The following is an 18501-nucleotide window of genomic DNA, read 5'->3' as shown; positions in this document are numbered from 1 at the left end:
ATCTAAGGTCATCAAATTCTTTTAAAAAATCAAATTAAAGAAAGAATGACTGGAAACAAATGTTGAACTATCTTCAAAAAAAAAATGAAATTTTAATAGGTTCTTTCATGATTCATCTTGTGATAACATTTGTACTTGGTTAGTACACTTATGGCACATCAACAACAAATGTGAAATTCTTGGAAATCTTTCTCTTTGGAGATACCATACTTTTTCACTGAAAGAATCCTTGAAAATGAACACAAACTCCCTGATTCCAGTCACTTTCAAATATTTTATCTAATTTTTTCACTATGCTTACTTTCTTGCCCATTTTTTGGTTCTTTCACTATTTCACCTTATTTTATAATTTCTCATTTATAAAAATATTCCTGACTTTGCCTTAAGTCCTTCTTGCCATTCCTTTGTAGTTCTATCTTCTCTCTATTCTCATCTAATTCATTTTCTTAAATGTATTGGATAAACATGTTGTGCAATAGCATTTATTGACTAATGGCCTAATTTTTTTCCTATACTTGTATGTTATTAAAAAGATGAAATAATGACCAAAAAAGTGGTTTTATGAAAAGAAAAAATAGTAAGTCATTTCTATAAATGTTGAGACATTTTGCTCTTAGATACTTTCAATACCATAATGTTTTATACATTCATTAGTAAATCTAAATATTGTTCTTTAAATAATTTTTATTTTTATGAACTCCCTGTCATTTCATATTAAAGATGTAAGTTGTTCCAGATATAAATTCTTGCACTTTCTTCATTTTACATATGATAAAAATAAAGTTCAAAGCCATACTGTGTCTTGCTCACAATCACATAGATTGTTGGTACTCAAACCCCAAGCCTCCTAACTTCCAGATTATTCATTGGTTTCTCCTTATAGAGGATTTAGGGAGATGGAGATATTGTATCACTGGTTAGAAAACCAGGTTAGAATTTGGAAGTGGCTGAGGCTATATGATATGAACAGAAATTATTCTGCTGTTTATGTTGCAGTCACTGGTATGTACAAATGTTCTCATTTACGTTCAATCAAATTATTTTTTAATGAGATGGAGCATGAATTTTCTATTTAAATATGAGTTTAATTGAACTCTTCCTTTGTGAAAGACCCAGGGCTTTTGTTTCTTAATGCATTTAAATACATACATACGTATATATATATATATATATATATATATATATATATATATATTTCCAAATATATAGATATATTTCCAAAAATTGCTTTCCAAAATCACAGAGCTAACAAGAGTCAGGTTGATGACATAAGTATGTTATTTTACTCTATGTCTCATATTGTTTCCAGAATGTCATGTTGCCTGGTGACTTCAATGAGCTTGTTCACAGTAAGCCAGTAAGTTTATTGTCAGGGTTCTAATTATGTTAGACAAGAAGACAGAGATTTAATAGTGTGATTTTACATCTTAAATAACTGAGCCATTAATTGTACTACATCTGTAGGCTATTGTGTTGTATTCTTTATCTCTCCCTTACCCTATCTTGGAACATTGAATATAGCACTGTAGTTAAGAGCCAAACTCTGTTGGATATTAACTACCTGAGTGACCTTGGTCTAGTCACTTAGCTTCATGTAATTAGTTTCTTCATTTGGCAAATGGGAATAATATTGGTACCTCTGTTGTAAGATTAGAAGAATAAGTTTTAATTTAATTAAAATACTTGTTTAGATTAGTGCCTAACACATATTAAGTGCTACATAGTGATATGTATTATTTTCATTCTCTCTCTCCTTCTTGTTCTATTTCTCCCCCCTACATCTGTCTCTGTCTTTTTCGTTCATACACAAATATAGCTAGTAATGTTCAGTGGCTGATTTTCTAGATCAAACATTCAAAAAAGTGTTTTCATAAGAAAAATTAAATAAAATTGGTTCAGAGTACATGCCCTAAAAATTGTCTCTTATTCTAATAGCACACCTCATGGAATGGATTAGTTAATTAGAAAATAAAGAAATAAATACATATTTGTTATAGACACACTCATCCAAAACTTTAAAGTTTGAATTATACCATTAGTTTTACAGATAAGCAAAGCACCAGAAACCTCAAAGAATGTTAGAAATGTACATAAAACTATATCAGCTGATAAATCTCAGTAGTATTTAGCAAGTACGCTACAGTCAACTTTAGTTTGAAATCATTTGAGCATGATGAGGAAACTTTAGAAAACCCCATGGTACATAGTTATTGCTGTTTAAATTCAGGCACCTTCAGACAGAGAAGTAAAAATAAAGTGACACTATTTGCTCTGTGTGTGATGATAATGGGGATATTTTCACAAGGACCAAAAATAAAATAGATTCTTTGCTCTATATACTTTAGGAAAAATGTTAGAGCACAAGTGCTCACAGAGGAGGGGCAGTTTATTTATCCCTGAAGTATAAATGGCTCAAGCAGCAGAGGCCAAAATCCTGACAATTTGTCTACTAAATCACTCACCTGCTACATGTGGATAAATTGTTTTTTAGAATTTGCTATAGCCAAGGAAGTTTTACTCAGAAGTCAGAACCAAGCTATGTATAGCAAACTATTTGTCAAATTTCTTTCAGAATTATGAGCTCTGAACATATGGAACAGTGTCAGACATAATAGAACATTGAGACTGGCATGTTTCTACAAAAAATGCTTTTCTGTTAGAAGGCACTGGTTGCTATATGCATTCCTTAAAATAATCTTAAATGTCTGTTGCAAGAATTTCCACTATATATATGGATACCTTAAAAGTGTTGACTTTACACTTTTACACAGTGTTCTTTATATTAAAGTAGCACAATGTCATTAAGATAAACTAGCTGCTTCAATTCCCCTTTGCAAGTGTCCTAGTTGACATTCAGTATTAGAGTTTGAATTTTAAAATGTAATTATAATGTTTGCTCAATAATCCATACCAACTTGCACGTAATACATCTGATTTAGTTTGGGTCATTTATTGTACTTAATAAAGCCAATGTGTCATTTATTTCACTTTTTTTAATAAATGGGAAAAGTAAATTATATTTCAATGAAAATTAAATACTCAAAGGTAGATATCAAATTTTTTTCCTAATCTGAAATTTTTACAATACAGCCCTAATAACATTGGTTTAAGAATATAATACTTTGTTAAGTATATTTATATTGTTTGTGGTGGTCATACTTAATGATTTTCATGTAGTGATAGAAAGATGGCATGTAAAGAAACTGAAATTCAAAGTCAGGTAATCTGCATTTCTGCATTCAAGCACTAATTTCAATGCATATTACTAATGTTAAATTTTATTATTAAACATGTCAACCCATATGAAACTCAATTTCTACACTTATGGAATAACATTGTTAATGATAGTTAAAATTTTGAATATGTCTTTTTGGTAGATATAGGGCTCAGACATATGTATCTATTAACTATATAAGATAAATAGTCTTGATATCTTCATTTATTAAAATAAAGAACTAGGCTTAGATATGTTAGTAATTTGCGTAAGGTCACAGAGCTCATGGTAGAGGCAGGATATGCACCCAGGAATTCTACTTACAGAGTTTAAAATCTTGACAAATGGAGTGTCCTACCTGTAGTAGAATAATTACACTAACAGCTCCAAGTTTTCACTCCTCCTTATATTTATGTCCTTTGGTAAGTGAGGAATAATCTTCTTCACCTCAACTTGGCCATGTGATCTGCTTTGGCCAATGTAGGGGTAAGGGTAGCAAACATGACACCAGTAGAGTTTTGAAAAGCAGTTATATATGTGGGCTTGTACTTCTGCCATCATCAAGAAAAAGTCATGCCCCAGTCTAACCTGCTAGTCCCAAGAGAAGGTGAGAGACATGGGCACTGAGCTCAGTTGTCCCAGTTGTCTCAGGCAACTAGACAAGCTAAGCCCCACCGAGGTCAGCAGAACTTCACCCTTGTGATGCAAGAATTATAATTATAAACTGTTGTATTACTATTGTGTTTGTGAATAGTTTGTTATAAATCAATAGGTGCATGATACATTGCCTTTCTAAATATAAATTGAGAATAATAATATCTATATCCTCATTTTATGGACGGTGCTAAACTTTGAAAATATTTATATGTAGAAAAAGTATTAACAAATGTTTGTTATTTTTACTTACCCTGCCCTATCTTTCTAAAATGAGTTCCTATGGTGGTTTCAGAGGGTAAAATTAACTGTCATTTGGGCCCTTCTTCCCACTCCATGTGAATATGGTTTATCAGGGATTATCTTGTGTTATCTCTAAAAACTTAAGGGCCAGATATCTGACAATTTTCCTGAAATCTTCAACCACAATAAACATCCAATCAATCACTATCTTTATTCTATCTTCAAATTATCTTCCATAAGTCTCTTTCTCTCCACTCCCACTTACACTGGCATACTGCAAACTTTCATCATCTCTTTCCAGGATTCATTTAGCAGCTTCCAGACCTATACAGTAGACTACCAAGAAGTTAGTGCCTCTATGCTAATCCCTCTCTAGTTTATCCTCGACACTCCCACCAGAGTGATCTTTATGGCACACAGAAATGAACATCTGACACAGATACTTTCAGTGACTATGAACTTCTTATAGGATAAATTCTCAACTTCTTTGTATCACACAAAAAGACCTGTGCCTTTTTCTTTTGTCTCAATTACTAATAATTACCCACCTCACATATCAGTCCTTCCACCCTTCAACAACAGAAACAAAGAAATCACAAGGTTCTGAAACAAAAGCATTTTTTAATTATTATATATCTCAGCAAATTCTATGTCTTTACTAAGCTTTCATATATCGGTGTACCTGCCTGGAATTATTTTCCCTTTCTTGGATTCCAGGAAAACTACAATTCTTCCTGTTAAGTCTCTACGCAAGTGATTGATTCTCAATATATCTTCCCTGACTACACTTCTTTAGTGCTCTGACTACAACTCAATTCAGCAAATATCCTTTCTTATTATAATTATTTTTTATCTTCTCTAGAATACAAATTCCATAAGAATAATGTCCATATATTTTCTTTTTATCTCAGCATTTAGTACTTGATCCTAATTGATTCAGCAACTATTGATTAAACACATTAAATAATTGACTGTATGATTCACAGACAATATTTTCATTATCTTAATCAATTTTTTTCCTTTCTTAAAAGAAATAGGTCCCTCTTGCTATGGATCTGATAAATTGAAAATGATTTGAATTATACTGACCATAGACTTGAATTAAATATTAGTCTAGTTTAACATCTCTAAAATGATCTCAAAGACTCGTAAGATCACCTAAGAGAAAATTATAACTGATATTAAGTGTTCTGGGAATGTGCAGAGAGAAAATAAAAATTTTAACTATTTTTCGAACGGATTTAATTTGCATGCTTGCAATGGGATTATACATTATAAAGTGATAAACTCCACCTTAATGTTATTTTGGGGAAAAATATTCTTTCATGTGTCAGACTGCCTAATATATTTTTAAACAACTATTTTCTCAGTGGCAAAACTTCTTGAAATTTATGGAATTATTCATGGCAATTAGATTTTCTAATCCATGATATAATTTGACCTAGTTAATATTTAAGCTTCCCTTGATGAATAAAAGTCAAAGGAAAGTATTAATTAATATGTAAAGATCAATTCACTCTATTGCTGCTGGACACTAAGTCTATTTTTATGTATATTTGATTCTAAATTTTTAAAAATCATAACCTTAGTTTTAGCCAAGCAATATCACATTAGCAAAAATTAAGTCAAGGTAGTGATTTTATTTAATAGGCTAATTTATTTATTTAACAAATAGTTATTGAACACTCTCTCTATCCTTGCAAGGATAAGGTAAAATCATCACAAATAAAATAGAGAAGGCTTGTAATAAAAAGAAAAAAAGGTGGAGGGCTGATATTCAAATAAAGCAAGGTAGTGAAAAAGTGATAGAAAATTTAAATAGGGAAATTATAGTTTTTAAAAAATCACCTTAACAGATAGCATGCAGAACCTGCATTTAGTTAGGGAAATAGCTGAGGACACAAGGGAGAGACAGTGAAGTGGCTGCACATCCTCTCCCTGTCCTATTCTGGACAAAAAATAGAGGAGTAGAGGAGAAAGGCCTGATACCTTTGACAACTTCCTAATTATATAAGAGGTTGCTAAACTTGTAAGAGGGAGTATAAAATCTGAGCGATAATGAAAGTAGTCAGCCTCAACATTTCAAAAAAGGAACAAAGACTTTGTAGCATGTGCTGCTTTTTAAACCTCATTTCAAAATATAGAAAGAGAATAATTTGAATTGAAGAACGCTTTATTCCACCAAAGCAGCCAAAGTTAGAAAATTAAACTTAGGCTTTTTAGCATGGGGAATCTAACTCAAACTGAGGGGTTATTTTTATATCTAGAAGATACAGCATGATTTGAATAAGAATAAGCTACATAACAACATATTGATAGCTGACATAATTTAAGATTAACATATAGACTAATCCAGCACAGTTCTCACCAAGATGCTCTTGTTAACTACCAGTTTTATGCTCTAATGAATATTCATTTTGTTTAGCTTTTCAAACTAAATATAAAAGTACTAATATTGGTAAAATTAATATAGAAACTTAACAATAAAAACACTTAAACAAATAAATTGATATCTCAGTATTTTACCATATAGCAAGATAATAGTAAATGGGTTATTAATAACTATTATTATGATTATATTTTAAATGAAGCACGGTTGTGTTCAAATAATTCTCACAGATATTCTATGGCACAGATATAATTTATCACTCCATCTTATTTATCAGGAAACTCTGATTGAGAGAAATTAAGAGACTTGCTTAAAGTCACAGAGATAGTAAGTGGTAGAATATGGACCATACTGGATCATCATAGAATATATCATCAGGTAATGGGAAAACAAAAAGTAAATTTGTATACAAATAAACTATAAAAAACTGAATACCATAAACAAAATTAAAATTAAAAAATTAAACTGGAAATTCTTTAGAGTATATATTGCAGAGAGTTCATTTTCAAAGTGTATAGGTAGCCAACATTGGTAAGAGAAAAAGCCAACAAAAGAAAAATAGAGAGAGTATATAAGATATTTACAGAATGAATATGAATACTATTAGCTCATATATATATACATATATATATAACTAAGCTCTTTAATATAAATTAAACAGTAATAAAATTTCATTTTAAAATCTATTAAGTTGAATCAGCCAGTAATGTAAAGTAACCAAAAATATTCATTTCTGATTCAGAGCTATAAGACCTTAAGCATTTAACATTGTTGGTGGAAAATAAATTATTTCACTGTCCCTGGGAAAGTAATTTCAATCAAGGACCAAACATTTAAATTTAATTTGAAATAGCAATTAGACTTCTAGGAACAGATCTAAGAAAATAATCAGAGATGCAGGTAAATTTTAAGTACAAGGATTCTCAACACAACATTATCTGTTCTTATTTCTTCTGTTTAACATCTTGAAAACATAGAAAGTTAGTGTTCATTCATTACTTTTATACTCAGAAAAAAATATGTTATTTTAAAACAAGGAAATAGATCTTTTGAATCTAATCAAATTAGAATTCACCCTTCTGTCCTATAAACCTTCATACTACTTTTATTTTTTAAAATATTGGTCTTAATGTACTCATGTGATAAACCCTTTAGTGATATAATTCATATTTGGTCAATCTGTCTATGATTTTCCAGAAACGAATAAAATGTGGATCCTTAATAATGTTAGACAAAACAGTTCAGACAGACACTCTTGTAGCCATGTCAATAGTACTGACTCTATGAAGAAGTCAATATAAAGTGCTCACAGAAGTTCACATAAGAAAACTTGAGAACTATGGGTAATCATGTTAAAAATAGCTCCACATTAATACTGATAGAAAATACTATAAACTATGATATTGTTTTTCATTATTGAAATTCTTCTCAGTTAATGTTTCTACTTTACAGTTACAAGAATTATGACATCTTATCCCAATTCAAGAACACAACTACTAAACAACTGCTGAAAAGAGCACATGGACTATTTTTTGAGATTTATACCACCTTACTATCAGTTCTTAAAAGCAGTAATCTGGATCAAAAATGCTCTGAGTCTTTGGTGTTAGGTATCTTCTCTAATGTTTGATTTCAGCTGGTTTTCAAATTATAATCCTGAGAACCTTAGCTCTATCTAGTTATACTTCAAGTATAAAAGGAGACTATAAATTCCCTAAATTAAAAAATATTCCATTAAGTTTCCAACTAATAAATTAACCATCATGAAGGCACAACACAGAAGGAAAATTTGAAAGCAAAGCAACACCACCCAAGAAATATTGAAATATTCTACTCCTTAAGTTGAGTGCCAACTGTTGCTCATTTTCTCTACTTAATTATAATTTTTAAAGCTCCACCAATAAGACATCCATGAAACCACTTGAGTCACTCATGATTAGCTTTGTTTCTAAATGCTTTTCTACTGAGACATTTATTATGATTATCATGTTAAAAATAACATTAACAACAAGCTCAGTTAAATGCATAGTGTACACCCACATTCATTTAATCATTAAATATATTCATGAAATAGTCATTTTCATCACTGTTTTACAAGTATCAAAAGACTTAGTAACATGCCTAACGTGACAGAACTGAGAATTGACCTCAAGTCTGTGCCCAAGTGGCATAAGATAAAACTAATTTACCAATAATTTTATGGAAAATTCATCACTCTACTATTTCACTCCTTTGATGACTTAATTATTTCTAAATATAATGGCATATTTTTGCTACATACCTTATATGTTAAAGTCATTGTTCTTCTTCAATTTTGAGTCCTAAAAATTGAACAAGAAAACAAAACTGTAGGTTTCTCACTACTCAATTTTAAGGCTGACTATAGCCACTGAATAAGACAGCATAGAAATGAAAAAAGAATAGACACATAAATCAATGGATTTGTATATAAAGAGTATAATAAAGAGCCCAGAAATAGACATATGCAAATATACATAACTGTTTTATATAAAGGCAAAAAGGTAATTCAATGACAAAAAGATAGTCTATTCAAAAAATAGTGCTGAAATAATTGGGTACCCATATGCAAAGTTATAGCACTACACAGACTTTACCGCTTACAGAAAAATGAACTCAAAATGGAACATGGGCACATAAATGCAAAACCGTAAAATGTCTAGAATAAAACATAAGAGAATATCTATGTAGCTTGGGTGTGGTGAAGAATTTTAGGATATAACAATTGATAAGTTAGATTTCATTAAAATTTAATACTTTTCTGTATGAGAAACACTGCTAAGAGAATGAAAAAACAAGTCATAAACTTGGAGAAAATATTTGCAAAGTGCATATTCGATAAATGACTCACATCCAAAATGTGAAAGAGCTCAGAAAACTCACTTATAAGGCAACAAACCAATTTAAAAATGGGCTAACATCTGAGAAGACACCTCATCAAAGAACACCTACATATGGCAAATAAATATATAAAAGTATGCTCAACACCAGTTGTCACTAGGGAAATGCAAATTAAAATAAAAATGAGATACCACTACATAATTATTACAAAAACAAAAATCTAACAAACTGGCAATACTAATTGCTGCTGAGGATGAAGAGCAACAGGAACTCTCATTCCTGGTATATCCACTTTGAAAGACAGTTTGGCAGTTTCTTCCACAATTAAATGCACTCTTACCAAATGATCCAGTAATTGTGCTCTTAGGAATTTGGCCAACTTTTGAAACCATATGTCCACACAGAAACCTGAACATAAACATTTATGGTAGTTTTGTTCATAATCACCCAAAACTGGAAGCAAGCAACATACCCTTCAATAAGTGAATGCATATATGAACACTGTTACATCCATACAATGGGGTACTATACTAGGATAGAAATGTGTGCGCTATCAACCCATACAAAGGCATGGACGAATCTTAAACGCCTATAGGTAGGTAAAAGAAGCCTCTCTGAAGAGATTGCATATGCCATGTGTACAAAATTCTGAAAAAGAAAACTATAGAGACATTAAGAGATCAATGATTGTCAGAGTTTCAAAGAGGGAGGTTACGTTAACAAAGCACAGGAAATGTTACAGGGTCATGAAACTACTCTTCATTACTAATGTAATGGTGGATAATGACACTTATCAATGTTAATAGAAATATACAACACAATAGTGAAACCTAATATATGAAAATTAAAATAAATAATTTATAGGAGGTTGGGGGATCCCAGGATGGAATGCAAAATGTGACAAAATGATTTAACTGTATGAAAAATGTAGGGAATAACCTCAAACCTCAGTCAAGTGGTGGGGGGAAAGGTGATGATCTAAGTAACATTGGAGATGAATGGCATATGAAAGTATAAAGGCAAAAGAAAACTGTCATAAACACTGTACTCTAGTTGATAAAGTTGTTTCTTATGGGGGTATGAGTTAACAGTTCTGGAATCATACACGTATACTGGAAGTGAACAATTAAGGAAATGGATGGTACATGATGGGAGTAAGGTTTCTTACATCTGGAATGTGAGATTACAGATAAGCAAGGGGAGGAGGCTAGATTGATCCACATGGTAACGGGTCAGAATATGAGACACCAATATGAACTCATGTTTAGCTTATAATGATACAATGGTTAATATAGGAAAATTTATACATATACATCTAAATACAGATTAGTGTGTATATATATATATATATATATATATATATATATATATATATATATATATATATGTATTTCTTTGCTCTTTCAGCTAACAGGGCCTAGAAACAAGGACACCCCAGAGGCAAAAAGCACACCTAGTGTTCAGATCTTGGTTTCAAGTACCATTCTCTCCTAAAAGCAACTGGGACACCTTGGAGAAAAGGCTGATCTTAGGACCAAGACAGGAAATACATAAGGTGAGCTTGGAACAATCTCTAATATCAGAAAGAAAGGAAGAGCTCAAATGAAAACACAATGATTGGTATACATCCAAGTGACACAGGAGCCAAGTTAAAGAGCTCCCAGTGACCAAAGCTGGAAAAAAACTGAATCACAAAAACATAAATAAATAATAAAAATGAATACAAAATAAACCTAAACATAGATCACCTTTTCCAAAATTATATGTGAAAGCTGAGAAAGTCCATAAGGAAGAAAAAAAAAGGAAGTGATATTCAAATAAGGTTAAAAATACTTCTAAGTACTTCAGAGAATGCCTTCCTGAAAATTCTAGAACATAACCCTCTTACATATTTACAAATATTGCACAGTAAATTCATGTATTTTTATAGCCCAAGTTTCCTCAAATGTATTGACCACAGAGTATTTTTTACATAAAATCCATTAAATCCCCATATAAATATTGGTCTTCAAAGCAAGAGAAAGATTGAAAAATTGCCATTATAGAGAATAAAGAGTCCAGTGCAATGTATATTAAGTTCATCAAAAGAGTTGTTACCAGAAAAATATATATTAAATTCATGAAAAGGGTCCAATGATTACAGGCAAAGGTTTAGAATAACTAGGATAAGGAGAAAATCTTTACCAAGTATATAGCCAAAAAGCCAAAACCAACAAAAACCATTAAGCAAAAAAAAACCCCTCAAACAAAACATAGAGTACCTTCAAAGAATCCAAACTCAAAGTGCATCCAGAATTTTTCTGTGTACCAATAAGATGCTGGAAGACAAGAGAGAAATCCATCTTTACAGTTTTAGGAGAAACACATTTTTACCCAAATTACTTAAAACCAGCAATCTAGGATTCCATGGTGTTATGCTGCTTTCATTTCTAAAACCATCAAGTGTTCAAATTCTCTTTCCTATCATCAGGATGCATACATCATTTCTTCCTGCATCTTTCTGGTCAAATCCATCTTTTCTCAACCTTTTTTTTTTCTTGTTTTTAGAATGACATATATTAAAGCTTATAGAAAAATAGTATGGAGACAATATTTTCAGTAATGCCCTATTAGTATGTATTGATAGAAGTACAATTGTCATCAGAGAATATAATTTTTTTTTTTTATACTGGCAAGTTGTCAGCCCTTTTTATTTTTTCCTTTTAGCAGTTAGCACTTTTTTTTTTTTTAATTTTATTTATTTATGGCTGTGTTGGGTCTTCGTTTCTGTGCGAGGGCGTTCTCTAGTTGTGGCAAGCGGGGGCCACTCTTCATCGTGGTGCACAGGCCTCTCACTGTCGTGGCCTCTCGTTGCGGAGCACAGGCTCCAGACGCGCAGGCTCAGTAATTGTGGCTCACGGGCCCAGTTGCTCCGTGGCATGTGGGATCTTCCCAGACCAGGGCTCGAAGAGAATATAATTTTTCACCGCCATATATTCCACATCATGAAGTTTAGTGCCAGGTTGTACTCCAGTACATACTTTTTTGTTGTTTTTTGTTCAAAAAAATAATGTTTATCATAACAAGGTGAGTCGTTGTTGGGAGAAAAGAACCATGATGATGAAATATCATAAATAATTTTTTAAAATGATTTTTATCCTGTGTTTTTATTATCAACACAGACTTAATTATAGTAATGTTAAAACAACAAGAATTGCTTGGTGAGAGAAGTAACAATAATATCAACCATGCTGTCTCACTTTTAGTCTTCTTGACCTTTTCTAGTCAGTTAATACATTGACTGTGGATCTACATTTAGTCAGACACAGAAGTATTTAATTAAAAAGTATATGAGACCATTTCTTTCTGCAAAGAGGCTCTCAGAGGTGATAAACATAATTGATAATAAAATATAATATATGAAGTAGCATGTTACAAATAGGCTTATATTTTTATGAAGGCAGAGGAAATCACTACAGTGAAACCTCACAATAAAATGCATTCAGATATAACACAATGACTCCTAGTCCTATCCTCTGCAGCAAGCTCACTCAAGCATTTCTTCTGATGGCATTATGGCAGAGTCTTTGTGGCAGTTTGTAACCTATCAAATCAAGAAGTCCTATCAGTATATGTCACACTTTGGCCTATGTCTTACATGATAAATGCAGCTTACACAAGTGGAAGGACACTTAAATATGAGCAAATCAAGAGAGGCAGAAAAGGTAATTATGTTTCCATTGAAGGACACGTAGTTTTCTCTGTGTAAAGTGTAGTTTTGGTTAGAAAAAGAACAGGATGTAAAGGTGAATATAGATAGAGCCATCTTGTGAATGGCTTTGCTGGCTGTAAGGGGCTTGATTGCCACTATGAAGCTACTGAAGTGTTTTTAACCAAACCAAAAAAGAAAGAAAGAAAGGAAGGAAGGAAAGGAGGGAGGGAGGGGGAAGGAAGGAGGGAGGGAAGGAAAGAAGGAAGGAAGGAAGGGAGGGAGGGAGGGAGGGAGGAAGGAAGGAAGGAAGGAAGGAAGGGAGGAAGGAGAAAATGTATGATTAAAGAGATAAGAGACAATATATAAAATGGAAAGATTGCAAGTAGGGAAATTTCTTCTTCTAGTGCTACTTTAGTAATCTAGGTAAGATACTGAAGGACTAAAATGTCAGTACAAAAAAGGAGGAGATCACGGTAGTAAAAAACTATCTCGAAATAAAATTAAATATAATGAAAATAATTGAAGCTGGATTAAATGGTGACTAATGTGGAGGTAAAAGTGCTTTAAAATATGATAGAGAATATAGGAGACAAATAATTTTGTAAGACATGATAATAAAGTAGGTTTTGAGGGAGGTTAAGATGAGTTGGAAACATATACCAAGTAGTTAGATATATAATTTGGAGCTACAGGTCTACCTATTTGAATCTCTAGCATAAAGTGGGCAGTTGAAGCCAAGTCATAGGAGTATCAGATTTGTCAAGGAAAGGAGTTCTTTTGGAAAGCAGAAAAGAATCAGGAAATATATTGTTTTCTACAGTATTTTTGTTCCTCTATGTGTATTTTAATAAGGATTTACTCATAATAATGAAGTTATATCTTAACCACTAAATAATTGTTCACTTTCCTCATTACAATCGCAATAGAAAAGCTTTATGTTTGCCCATGCATCTGTTTGCCAAAAGAGCCATAATGAGTTATTGTTAATTTCTATCAGTTACTACCCAAAGTATGTTTGCTCATGCCAACCTGCCAGTTATTTGATCCTTCAGTTAACAAAGTTAAAATGAGGGGGGAAATTGAATTAAATGACATATATGGCTCCATTCAAACTAAAACCCAAAGCATTTACCGAAATATAGAGTTCAGTGATATTCATCTTCACATTTGATAATAATATGAAAGCTCAGACATGATCCTTTCAAAGGGTGAAAATTATATTTACTATTTTTCAAGTGGAAGTTTTAAGAACAGTTGTAATGATTAATATTACATTCTCTCTGGTAATTAAAGGAAAACCCAAGTTTTTTTCAGCTTTATTGAAGTATAATTGACATGGAAAACCCAACAGTATATTATAGATACAGAATCTTATTTTTCTGATATAACAAGTAGTCTGATAGTAAACAGTACTGCTTGTGTTGGTTTCATGGTTCAACAATATTAAAGCTAAGGAACTTAATTTTTTAATATCTCTCACATAGTTACAAGATGGCTATTGCTGCTCAGCCATCCATTCACCTTTAAGAAAGGAACCTGGAAAAACAGGGAAGGGCTGTTCCAGTCACCTTTGTCTCTTTTTACAAAAACATTAAAAATTCCCTAATTTACTCCTTGCCAGTTTGCATTCACTCCTCATGGATTGGTTTCCATGTAAAGAAAGAAAAATTGAGAAAATGAACTTTTGGCTTTCATTTTGTATTGTAGAAGGAAGCTAGAGAAAGGAGTTGAGAAAGGTTTTGGACAGCAAACTAAAAGTATCTTTAACAGCAACATAAAACATGAAAATATTCTAATAGGTTTAAATCTTGCTCCAAGTGAGTTTTGTAAATAAAACTTATATAAAGTATATTCATCAAATAAAATGTATATTATATATAGATATATGCATGTATAAATGATTAATATGTAAATAATTGATATTATATCAATTATTAATATCACTTTTATAGTATTCCATCTTCAGTTTATTAGAAATCAAAAGTGGGCTTCCCTGGTGGCGCAGTGGTTGAGAATCTGCCTGCCAATGCAGGGGACACGGGTTCGAGCCCTGGTCTGGGAAGATCCCACATGCCGCGGAGTGACTAGGCCCGTGAGCCACAGTTGCTGAGCCTGTGCATCTGGAGCCTCTGCTCCGCAACAAGAGAGGCCGCGATAGTGAGAGGCCCGCGCGATGAAGAGTGGCCCCCACTTGCCACAACTAGAGAAAGCCCTCGCACAGAAACGAAGACCCAACACAGCCATAAATAAATTAATTAATTAATTTAAAAAAATAGACCTTTCAAATTAAAAAAAAAAAAAAAGAAATCAAAAGTATTTTATTTACTTTTAAAATTTTCATCCTCATCCTCTATGCTAATTTTTACATCTCATGCATATTTAATCTTAAATGTTAACCACATACTGTTATTTCATCCGAAGGTTGCACTTACAGTGAAAAAGCACACCAGGCAAAGAATCAGAAAACACATATGTGAATTCTAGAGTTTGCACTCACTGGATGTATGAACCTTATAACACTTCAAAAAAACTCTCTGTACTCATTTTCCTCTCTTATAAAACTAGGATGTTAGTGTCTCTGCCTATTTTGTTAAACCTTTGACATTATTAGATGATAGTATGTGATTTTAAGCATATTAACATACATTTAAATGACAGTTTACTGAGTATTATGAAGTTACACATTCATTAGAGTCTGTGAATTCAATAAGTACTATAAAGTCCATTTATGACAAACTTATAGCAAATATAACTTTTACTTATGAAAACTCACATTAAAAAAATCTAAGTCTGCTGTTCAACTACTGTGTAAGAAATTCCTTTCCCAAACTATTCAATTGATTTCAAAAGTATCCTTATACTTTATCAATGTCTTTTTGAACAATTAAAATAACCATGTATTAAACCTTTCATATAGGAAAGGAAAACTTAATACTGCTAAGAGATAAATTATCTATGAACGAGCTAGTAATAAATGTAGTTTAAAAAATAATATTTTTCTTTTCTTCTATAGTAAAAAGCACCATTAAAATCCCTTAGGTAGGCATCAAGCTAGAAATCCACATAATATCTCTCAATAAGTCTAAAACAGCCACTTTTCTTACAACAGAAATATATTTCTTCGTAATAGCACATGATAGTTACCTTGCATTAGGGCTATGTTATGTTAAAAAGTAAGCACTGTTCTTTTAAATAGTAGAACCACATTGAGAGGTAGAAAAACTCACAAAGCAGAAGCATCTGCAACTACTGCTTAAATGCATTTCCTTGAAAGGTAAGATTACTCTCCACTTGGTCTTTTGCTTTGTATATTTTAGCCTTAGGATGAAACTCTAATCCCTACTGATCCCTTTGGCAAGAGAAGATTTATAGAACAATGAAAGGCAAATGCTTGAAAATTATCTAAAAGATGTAGCAATGCACGTGTATCAACATTTCAACAACAGATTTTGAAAACAGATGCTTATATATTCTGGTTCATTTTTGCATAAAATGCATATAACTTTTTGCAGCTTTTTTTATTACCATGACACTATAATACTTCAACGCTTTGTTTCATACTAACTGCATTACGTGCACATGCATGCACGTACATATGTATGTGTGTATGTATACTCTGTTACTTCTGCTCTTTTCTGTCTTTAGAGGAGTTACAATAATCCCCACACAAAGAGGAAAGAATCGATTACACATAAGCATGAACACTAGGGGACATTTTAAAAGCTGTCTTCGCAAGCACTATTATTAACTTCATGGAAATTTACTTTTTTTTTTTCCCCTAGCTTATGTATTTATTTATTTATTTTTATATTTATTTTTGACTGTGTTGGGTCTTCGTTTCTGTGCGAGGGCTTTCTCTAGTTGCGGCAAGTGGGGGCCACTCTTCATCGCGGTGCGCCGGCCTCTCACTATCGCGGCCTCTCTTGTTGCGGAGCACAGGCTCCAGACGCGCAGGCTCAGTAATTGTGGCTCACGGGCCTAATTGCTCCATGGCATGTGGGATCTTCCCAGACCAGGGCTCGAACCCGTGTCCCCTGCATTAGCAGGCAGATTCTCAACCACTGCGCCACCAGGGAAGCCCCGGAAATTTACATTTTTAACATTGGATATAGTATAGATTCATGTAACATCATGTAACAAACAGGCATCATAAGCTCATGGAGTCATATTGTAATACTTTTTCTTTTTCCCAAAGAGGAGAAATAACATGAAGTACTGGATTTTCATACATAGTACAGACATCTAAAACTTGCTTCACAAACTTTGATTTCAAATGTATAGTGAGAAAAGTGAACTTGTTCCTCTGCGGTCTGGGTCTGTAGCTCAAAGTAATATTGGTAAGTGTAAAATGTATTTGAAGTCTTATATTTTATTTTAACATTAATGCAATTACCTTAAATATTTGGATTTTTAATATTAATGTATTTTCCCAAACTTTCAGTAAAAGTTGATACTGCTGGAAAAGTGGGCATGTACTCCAGTATCCTGGGGACACATATTTCCAAAATGCATAAATCCAGAGTGATATAGATTTTGAGAAGTCCAACTTTCCAAGACCCATAGGGGAGAATGGAAGAACATGGAAAGTTCATGTGAGAATCTCTTAAAAATTGTACTTTTTGCAATGTGTTAAAATGTCTTAAATATAAAAAGAAATAATAAGAGTATTATATTTTATAAAGTTATATATATTTTAAACTGCAGGGCATATGTACTTTAATAAAGTGATATGACTTTAATGGTTCCATTCTTGATAAGGATGAAGGTATGGTGATGTGTCAGAACTTAGCAAACAAGTATATCACTATAAGGAATTAGTTGTTATAATAGTTATATTATATATAACCATATCCAAAGTTATAACAGCTATATAAAAGGAATTAGCTATTAGGCAAGGCATTAGTTAAGTTTCTATTATTGTTTCAAATTTAGAGTTATAGTTCTGAGATTGTGAAATTTGGGAAGTAAGGGTTAGAGTTTACACTATTTTTTTCCTCAAGAGTTTTGTGATATTATAAAGGGAAAAAGGTGAAGGTGTTACCGGTTGGCGTGCATTGTGTCAAACAGCTTCAGTGGAGGAGGTCAACAGAAGATCCGGACCAACAATCTCTGTCCCTGTGGCAGTAAGCAAAGAACTGCAGCCTACCGCTTCCAGCTTAAGCGCAAAGCGAAGTTTATTAAAGCATAGTTACACTCTCAGAGGGAGAGCGGGCTGTTTCTGCGAAGTGAAATCAGCACTCCTGTACAGGCTTAAGGGTGTTTATAAGGAGCTTTCTGCGAGGAGCTGGGGTGTGATCATGGGTGAGTGACAGGAGATCATTATTTGATTGACAGTCCTGAGTTATGTAAAAAGTTCATTATTGCGCATGCCCTCATCCAAATTTGCTAAGAAAAGCCCACGGCGGGGGTGTGGGGGATGGCAAAACCACACGCATGCTGATTTTATTATAA

The 18501-nt window shown here is 32.5% G+C and overlaps 1 pseudogene; it reads left to right on the top strand.

Annotated features, from left to right (window-relative positions):
* Positions 1-18238, top strand: part of LOC103007217 (nucleophosmin-like) — a 51133-nt pseudogene extending 32895 nt beyond the window's left edge.
* The last annotated feature ends 263 nt before the right edge of the window (positions 18239-18501 follow it).

The sequence above is a fragment of the Balaenoptera acutorostrata genome, chromosome 17 (genome assembly GCF_949987535.1).
Source record: "Balaenoptera acutorostrata chromosome 17, mBalAcu1.1, whole genome shotgun sequence".
In the NCBI taxonomy this organism is placed as follows: Eukaryota; Metazoa; Chordata; class Mammalia; order Artiodactyla; family Balaenopteridae; genus Balaenoptera; species Balaenoptera acutorostrata.
The sequence above is the reverse complement of the archived record's forward strand: the minus strand, read 5'-3'. Positions and strand labels throughout refer to the sequence as shown.